The 9,245-nt window shown below is 49.8% G+C and overlaps 2 pseudogenes; one reads left to right on the top strand and one right to left on the bottom strand.

Moving 5' to 3' along the window:
• Positions 1-1,460: 1,460 nt before the first annotated feature.
• Positions 1,461-1,579, top strand: LOC112478409 (annotated as a pseudogene).
• Positions 1,580-8,431: 6,852 nt separating this feature from the next.
• Positions 8,432-8,547, bottom strand: LOC112478415 (annotated as a pseudogene).
• Positions 8,548-9,245: the final 698 nt, after the last annotated feature.

Below are 9,245 nucleotides of genomic sequence, written 5' to 3'. Positions count from 1 at the left end.
TTTCCATATCATTTATGGCTGCTTTTCTGCTTCAGTGGCAGAGTTGAGTAGTAATGACAGAGACCCTACAGCCACAAAAAGCCTAAAATATCTATTATCTGGTCCTCTACAGGAAAAGCATGCCACTCCCTACACTAACAATTGCTGTGGTTACTGCTAAGCGCGTTTGTGGTTAGCGCGTTTGTATTACTTACCCTTTAATAAATATCATATTCTACAGGTAGTTCAGAGAATTCCAGAAGCACCCACCCACACGTGACTGCACAAATTCAGTCACACGCCTGAAATATTTTAATAACCATCTTTAAAATAGAAATTAAATTTCTTCTTTTTGTTTGTTTTAAAACTATCGAAGGAATCCAAAAAATAATGATTCTTACTGAAAATAACTGTCGTTTAAAGGGAGGACGCTAAAAACACGATCCGCTCTGGGGTCCACTGTTAGGCACACCGCCAACGGGGTTTTTCTGAGTTTGAAATTAAACATTAAACATGCGTGACAACAGATCCCACTGCTTGCCTCCCCAAAATGCATCCTCTCCCACGCCTTTGTTTCTGATGGCAGAGTGTCTTCTTTGCTCCAAGCGGCCATAGATGCTCAAAAAAGGGGGACCCTGTGCCCCCATCACGATTGGCTGGGGGAGGACATGTGACCAAATTCTGGCCGACAAGACATGGGAGTGGAATGCCGGGGGATTTCTGGGAAAAGTCGTCTTACTGATAAAAAGAGACACAAAGAAGAGATTGCTTCCTGCACCTCTCCCGGGGGATGTTATCCCACCTGGATGAGACACCTGCGCCGAAGGCGGCCATCCTGCAGTGCCAAAAAATGCTGGCACAGGGGCGGAAAGAATCCGGGTCCTCGAGGATGTTTTCGATCCCTGAGACTGAGAACACTGAAGCTGCTCCATCTCAGGACTCCCCCCTACGTGGGAATAATAAATATCTCCATTATTCAGCTATTTGAGTCGGTGCTTTCAAGCGCTTTCCGCCAAAAGCATCTCGGTGGATAATACAGACGTGAAACCCTTTGGCAAGCAGCTGGCAGCCACACCCAGCAGCCTCCTTGGTTTATTTATTCATTCAGCGACTTTACCGAGTGCCTCCTGCGGGTCAGGACGGTTCTGGGCACTGGAGATCACAAGAGAGGTCCCTTCTGCGTTCCAGTGGGTGGACGCACTGTGAATGAGCGGACGAGATCATTTCAGATCACGTGAGATGGCGAGAAAGAAAGAAAATAGAGTGGTTTGATAGCGAGTGAGTGGGGGCGGGGCGTCTCTGGAAAGGTGACATTCAGTCAGAGGACGGAACGAAGAGGAGCCAACTATGTGGAGGACACGGCAAGTGCAAAGGCCCTGAGGTGGGACCGAACTTCGTGTGTTCCGAGAACTGACATGCGGGGGCGTGGGAAGCATGATTATGGCAGCAGTTTCGGAAGACTATCTAAAAATACACAGGAGGTCCGCGGCCACGCCACCCTGAACGTGCCCCATCCCGTCTGACCTCGGAAGCTAAGCAGGGTCGGGCCTGGTGAGTGCTTGGATGGGAGACCACCTAGGAAGACCAGGTGCTGTAGGCGTAAAAAATAAAAAAAAATATAAAGGATTGTAAGCCAACAAGGTCCTTGCAATCTGTGAGGTCAACCAAGGGTTGCCTCGTCTGAAAATAAATAAATAAAAATAAAAGTACACGGGAGGCCCACAGTCCAAGCTCTTCTCATTTCCTTTTTTTTTTTTTTCCTTTTTCTTTCTTAGGGCTTTTGTTCCCAGACCCAAAGTGTACGAGCTCCAGTTTGTTGTAACTTGGGCTGAGTCTTCAGGCTTCTCTTTCTAACTCGAGGGAACCTCTTGCCGTGTGTGGGCTTGACATTCACTGCATTTTTAAAACGAAAGCCAAGTTTTGGTGCTTCGGCCTAACCAAACAGCTCCATTTGCGAGTCCCCATCTGCTTTGCTATTTTTTCCTGCCAGAGCAACATTTTCTGTCCTGCCCGGTAAATGGCAGCTCCTGTCATCACCCCCGCCTCTCCAAAAGCCCCTCCTCTGCCTGGGGACACATTCCACGAGATGACAGCCGTGTGCAGCCAGGCAGAGGAGAGTTCTCAGGCCCAACACTGGTACAAAGAATCCTTTAGAAAGAAAAGACCTCTGTCCCTTCCAAAAGTCCACTCAGCCGTAGAGCTGCAGCGAAGTTGCCAGTTTCTCTCCCGAGGGGAAATCATTCCTGGCGCCCGGCCCAGGTGTGTGCCAGAGGTGGCTGGAATCCAGGGAGAAGCAGATTCTTTGGAAAGCAGTGGATGGCAATGCCACTCCAGACCAGCCGCCAGCAGCTGAGACCTTTGCCTGAGCAGGGTGGGTGGCTGGTGTTGAGGGGGGCCACTGGACACTCGCTCAGAGGGCCACTTGTCTAACTGTGCTTACTGAGCATTTCCTGTGGGCAACTCGCATTAGCCGAGGCCTCAACCAGGCCCCTGGCCAATGGGGACAAAGGCGTTTATTTTCACACCAGTGAGTCTATAACGACACCTGAGAAAAATGCTCTGGGGACAAGGAATCTGCTTCGGGGAGAATTTTTTTACAGAGGTCACCGAGTGGCCCTTTTTCAAAGCAAACAGGGTCACATTACTTGCTGCTTAAGCCCTCGTTGGGCACAGGCATAAAGCTCAGACCCCTCCCAGAGCCATTCGGCCCTGCCCTGCGGCTCTGGCCCTGACCCGACTCCCCTCCCTCGCTGCCCCTCACTCCCTCAGATGCAGTCTTCATGTGCTCAGCTCACGACTACCCCAGGACTTTGGCACATGCCATGCTCACTGCTTTTAAACGCTCTTCGCGGGTCTGACGGTGAAGGCAGCTCTCGCCTGGCCCGCCCGTCTACAGTCGCTCCCTGGCATGTCATCTCGTTTTATCTTGACCATGCCCTGACATTGTCCGGCCTGGTCGCCCACTGAATGAAAGCACCACGAGGGTGAGGGCCTGCCTGTCCCCACAGCAAGGCCCACGCGGGCCACGTCGGTTTGTGGAATGAATAACCCCACGTCGGGGAGTCAGGGAAGGCTTTCCGAAGTGGAGTCTGAATTGATGTTTGGTGGACAAGGAGGAATTGGGCTGTTGTCCCCAAGCTTGGCCGACCATTGGAGTCCAGGGGGCTTAAGGCGTGCCAGAGCTTGTGCCCCACGGTCGGCGGGCGTCGGGGTCCGGGATCCGGAATGGGGCTTGGTGTCGTTTTTAAATCCCCGTGTGGTGCTCACGTGCACCCAGGGCCGCAGGCCCATGGCCTGGGGCTGTGCTTCTCCAGGGGTTCTCCCGGCCCCCTGGGACCCGGCAGAAACGCGAGTTCTCCCTCCTTTCCCCAGACCTGCCACATCAGACACTGCGGTGAGACTCAGGGATCTGTTTTCACAGCCCCCCAGGGGACAGAGCCCCTGGGCAACGGGAGGAGGGCAGAGAGGACTCTTCCAGAAGAACAGATGCTTTGAGCCAGCCCTGGGGTTGGCGAGGATCCAGGGGACAGAGCCCCTGGGCAACGGGAGGAGGGCAGAGAGGACTCTTCCAGAAGAACAGATGCTTTGAGCCAGCCCTGGGGTTGGCGAGGATCCAGTGCTGACCGGCAGGGCCTCTGGCTCCTCGTCTTTGAGACAGACCCTACACCATCTCCCAGTTCATCCTTTTCCTGGAGGCAGCTGATCTGGAGCAGCTTCAGATGTCCCTGGGCCCTGGGACCTTGAACTTGATTTTGGCTCTAAAGTGTCACCTGAACTGGAGTTAGTGCAATCAACTGCAGGGCTCCCTGGGGAGAGACACCTTCTCTTGGGCACCTTCCCTTCACGCTCCCCTCTCCCCAGCCCCACAGGGAAGAAAGAAAAGTCACCAGGTGGGAAGGAGCTTATTTCAGCAACTGTCGACTGGTTCTAAGATATTCGACTCAAGTTCCTGAAATACTATCGCAAGGCCCTCGATTCAGGGAGGGACAGGACAGCAGGGTCCCTTCGGGTTTATGTCACAGCGGGGAGGGGGCGGTTTCCTCTTCCTTCCTTCCGCTCCTCCCTCCCCCGAGCGAGCACCAAGATTTCTCTTGTTTTGATGTTTCTTGAGTCATTTCCCTTCTCCTGTCTGTAGTGGGCAGAATCACGTGCCCCCCCGTAAAGAGACGGTCAAGTCCTGCGCCCTGGCACCGTGAATGTGACCTAATGTGGAGGTGGGGTCTTTGCGGATGTGACCGAGCGAAGGTGAGGTCACACCGGAGGAGGGTGGGCCCTGAATCCAGTGAGCCTGGTGTCCTCGCAGAGGCGGGGACACGCGCAGACGCACGGACACGCGCAGACGCACGGACACGCGCAGACGCACGGGGAAGGAGGTCGTGTGAAGACGAAGGCACAGACTGGAGGGCTGCGGCTCCACGCTTGCTGCACCTGCAGCCACCAGGAGCTGGAGGAGGCCAGAACGGACCTCCCGGCAGCCTTCGGAGGGGGCGCGGCCCTGTATGAATATTCTGGATATTCATACAGACGGAGCCCAGTTAACTCTTACGTGTAAGCGGGCCATGTATGGACCAAAGGATGAGACTGTGACGCAGCCACAGGTCAGAGTTAATGCGGTTCTGTGCTCCGCGAGCAGACGGAAAACACCAGAACCTGAAGGCTGGGGGTGACGTTCCGATGCCGAGTTAACCCAATCTGGAGCAGCCCGATTTCTCGCTTCCGATGCAACATAACAAAGCTCTCTGTTGCGAAAAGTCCCCTTTGACTGGGTTTACACTTACCTGTCACCGAGAGCACCCGAGCCGACACACCCGTGACACACACACGACACACACACGGCCCTGTGGCCGCTGCCCCTTCCACGGCGCCTTCGCACGTGGCGAGCCCTCCGCCTGGGAAGCCTCTCCTGTTGCTTCCCCTTCTTCCAATTCCTACTCGTCCTCCAGTCTCTCTTCAGAAGTCACCGGAAAGTCTCGTTTAGGGGCCTGATGGAGGCCCCTCCTCCGTCACGCTGGGTGGGGTCCACTGACATTCCGACATGCCCCCTGTGTTAACCCCTGTCTTGACCCCTGTGTTGCAGAGGAGAGAGGGTTCTGCCCGGGGGAGGACGTGGGGGACAGAGGCTGGCGCACGGCCTGGAGGCGAAGCCCCGGCCGTGTGCCTGCTGGACCCAAAGGATGCACCTTTTTCATCCTGCGGAGCTTTTCCAAGCCGCTCTCCAAATAGAGCGTCGCCATTTATACTCCGACCCCAATATACGCAAGTGGCTCCTCCTGCATCCTCGGTAGCTGGTTATCGTCAAACTCTTCACTTTTGCAGGCCCGAGGGGTGACATCTGCTCATAGCTCCCGCTCTGCAATTCTTTTCAGCATCAATGAGGCCGAACATTTTTTCGCAGATTTGTTGGCCGTTTGCATTTCTCCTGCGGATTCCGACCTCCTGGGGTCGGTTCTCCTCCTGGCTGGTTTGTTAGCCACTCCTTGTATATGAAGCACGTCAACTCTTTGCCTGGCATAGGAGTTTGGCAAATACATTTTCCAGTTAGGTTTTGCTTTTGATATTTTGCAAAAGATGAACTTTGATTTTCTCGTGGTCAGATCTACTCTTTGTCTTCTTGGTATTGTGTCACATTTAGGAAAGCCTCCCGGACTAAGAATTTTTATAACTACATTCTCTTCCAGTGTTTCGTAGGTGTTCGTTTTTTTTAAAATTTATTTATTTTAATTAGTTTCGAGTATGTAGTACATTATAGGTATTTTATTTTTGAATCTCTGTCCTATTTAGAATTAGTTTGTTTTCAGCTATGGAATAAGAAAGGAATTCAGTTATCCTAACCCAATATATTTTTAATCCTTCCCCCATGGAATGAAAAGACCATTTCACATACCGGTTTCTCTATCTACTTTGGTCTTTTTCTGGATTTTTCTCTCTTATGACACTGCTCAGTCTGCCCGTTCCTGGTCTAGTGCCAACTATGTCTAATACCCCACATTTATAATTCATTATGATATTTGGAAAAGCTAGTCCTCCCCCATTATTCATTTTCAGACCTTTTCTGGAAATATTTATGTAATCATTTTTTTAATGTCCTTCAACATCATTCTCTCAAGTTCCCCCAAATTTCCTGCTGGTTATTTCCTTGGAATTTCACTGATTTCTGGCTAACGGTAGGGAAATCTGACATCTTTCCAAACTAATTCTCTTTAAGAACAAATATTGTCTTGCCACTCATCCAAGCCCCCTTTTATATTTAATAGTAGAATTTTAACACTTTTACATTACTGTTCTCCACATTTCTTGGGAAGTTCGCTGCTAAATAATTTATCATTACGGTGGCTCTTGTAAATTGGATCTTTTCTTCTATTATATGTAATGTTGTATATTTCTGGCCAGGTCCAAAGATTGATTCAGTAGATTTGGGTGAAGACCCCAAGAACTCTGCATTATTATTTTTTTAATTAATTAATTTATTTTTAATTCTTTAACGTCACCACATATTTGACCCCTTTTACCCCATCTGAAGTCTGCATTATTATCCACGATCTGCCTTATCATGTGAAGTCTGAGAACCATTTCCACTCAACTACTACGGCCTGGAAGGCACTAGAATATAACGGTGAATGAGAAGGCACAGTTTCTGTTCTCACAAATTCCTACGTCAGTCAAAACCACTGGTCGAAAATGCACAAGTTAAAGTTGTATAAAAAAGGAGAGAGCCCCCTGTATTAGGGCATAAGTTAAGCTTCTATAACAAAGAAACCCCAAAATACAGAGGCTCCAACAGATTAGGAATATATTTCTATTAAATTTTAAGGGGAAATAGGGTCTTTCAATTTTTTATTTTCCTGGACTTAACAGTGCAGAGGTGGCTAGTGGTCCAGCACAGATGGGAGACTTTGCTTCCCACAGTCGTCCAGGGACCCAGCCTCCTGCTGTTTCGATACTGTCACCCCCAGGGTCACCAGCACCCTGTCCACGTGCCAGCTCGAAGGACACAGGAAAGAGAGAGTAGAGGACAACCAGCTTCCTTTTTAACAATGTGGCCTGGAAGCCGGCTCCTTACCCCATCTCCATCTTACAGACTGGCACCTAGCCTGGAGGGGCCACCTGGTGTCACTGGAGGCTGGAAACACCTGATGGAATCAGGTGTCTCCAGCTGATGGAATCCTGGGGGCTCTAAACTAAAAGGGGAGAGGGATTCTACCGCAGAAGCGCTGTTGTTATCTTTTCCATTCTTTGGAATTTCTGAAAAATACAGAACTGAAATTTGAGTTCTGCCCAGCACAGAGCTGATGAGAGGAACTGAGTTCTTATTTAAAGAGAAACAAAACACGAACTCCTACATTCCTACAAACGCTTCTTCCTTTAAGAAATCACCTTTCGAGCCAGACTGAACCTCCATAAAGCCGAGCTGTCGTTTAGTGAGTTTCAGTCGTGCAAGATGCAAAAGTTCTGGAGATCCGTGATGCAACGATGTGCATACCCTGAACACTCCTGCACACTCGGACAGCGGCGGAGATAGCACATTGGATGTAATGTGGTTCTCACCACATTAAAAAAAAAAAAAGCAAAATCAAAACAAAAAGGTGGAATGAATCCTCTTCCCCTTCCGCGTGGGAGGCTCTCTCCTGCTTCGTGGTCCCCCAGGGTCCCGGCTGGCTCGCTAGCCCTGTGCCAACAATCCAGACTAAGGGAAAAGCGGAAAAGAGAGCGTGGAGGACGACCAGCTCCCTTTCTAACAACGTGACCTTGAAGTTGCACCTTGTAGCTGCACTTGCTCCTAATGGATGGAATGAAATGTCCAGGACGAAGAAGTCCACGGAAGCGCTGCAGGGTCCACCTGGTCCCCACGGCATGCTCGCTCTTGGAGCACAGCCGCCACGCTAGGAGGGAACTCAGAGCACACGAAGGTGCTCTGTGTCATGCTCTGGACGCCGAGGCTCCGCCAAAACCAGTAGCAACTGCCAGATGTGCGACTGGCCCCCCAGCCATCTCTGACCCCAGGCCCACGAGTGAGCCAAGAAGAACTGCCTAGCCGAGCCCGGTGCCCCCCGGAACCAAAGCCAATAATCACAGCGGGCTGTTCTCCACCGCTGAGTCTGGCGTGGCTTATAGAGCAGCAACAGATCACCAAAACAATAGTGCGGACGGTTTTAAATGGCATATATGTACTAGGTACGCTTTTAATTTTAAAAAGTTAAGTGAGGCCTTATTGCTGCTTTGAAAGTCTAAAGATTTGCGTAATAGCTAAGAAACAATTCTAGATCATAGTTTTTTGCCCATGTATCTACTTTCAGAATTCTTTCCTGATTGCGGAATATTTTAAATATTCATGAAAGGGCAGAGAACAATATAATGAACACCATGGACCTAGTGTCCAGCTCCAACAAACCTTAACATAATGACATAATTGCTTCTGTTCGTTTTTTCATTTTTTATTATTTATTATTATTTACGCCTACAGCATCTGGTCTTCCTAGGTGGTCTCCCATCCAGGTACTAACCAGGCCCGACCCTGCTTAGCTTCCGAGATCAGACATCGGGCTTGTTCAGGGTGGCATGGCCACAGGCCATGGACTGTGGCTCCACTGGGGCACAAACCCAGGACCTGCACGTAAAGCAGATGTGCTAACTGCTACCCTATGGAACCACGTCCTGTTCGTTTCTCAAAATACTTCGAAACATTTTAAATTGTGATGAAAAATACGCATAACATAAAACTTACTGCCATGGCCGTTTCTAAGCGTGCAGTTCGGTAGCGTCAGGTGCTTTTCCACTATTGTGCAGCGGCTCTCCAGGAGAACTCTGCATCGTGTTCAAGCGAAACCGTGTCTTCATTAAACAAGAACCCCACCCTGGCCCCGGCACCCCCACCTTACGTCCTGTCTCTCTGGATTTGGCGATTCCGGACACATCATATAATTAGAATCATGTAAAATGTGGCCTTTTGCGTCTCTGCTTGTTTTTAAGAAATGAAGTTTTACGGACACCCTTGAAGACTCCAGTGTACCCTATGCAAAACCATTCCTGTTTTTCTATGCCCAGAAAAAGTAAATAATTTTTTTGGAAATGCACAAGAACGTTTCAGGAAGATAAGACAACATCGTAATAGAATGATCTCCTCAAGATAGAGAATAAAATGATTGTGATTCGTTTACTATTTACTTCACAGATATTTATTGAGCACCTACTATTGTCCAGCCCTGTCTGGGCCCAGAAATACAGCAGCGAAAGGACAGCTTTCTTGTTTTTAAAGAAAAGTGGAGAGG

The sequence above is a fragment of the Pteropus alecto genome, unplaced genomic scaffold (assembly GCF_000325575.1).
Source record: "Pteropus alecto unplaced genomic scaffold, ASM32557v1 scaffold213, whole genome shotgun sequence".
Lineage (NCBI taxonomy): Eukaryota > Metazoa > Chordata > Mammalia > Chiroptera > Pteropodidae > Pteropus > Pteropus alecto.
Note: the sequence above shows the minus strand (reverse complement) of the source record. Positions and strands in the feature narration are given on the sequence as shown.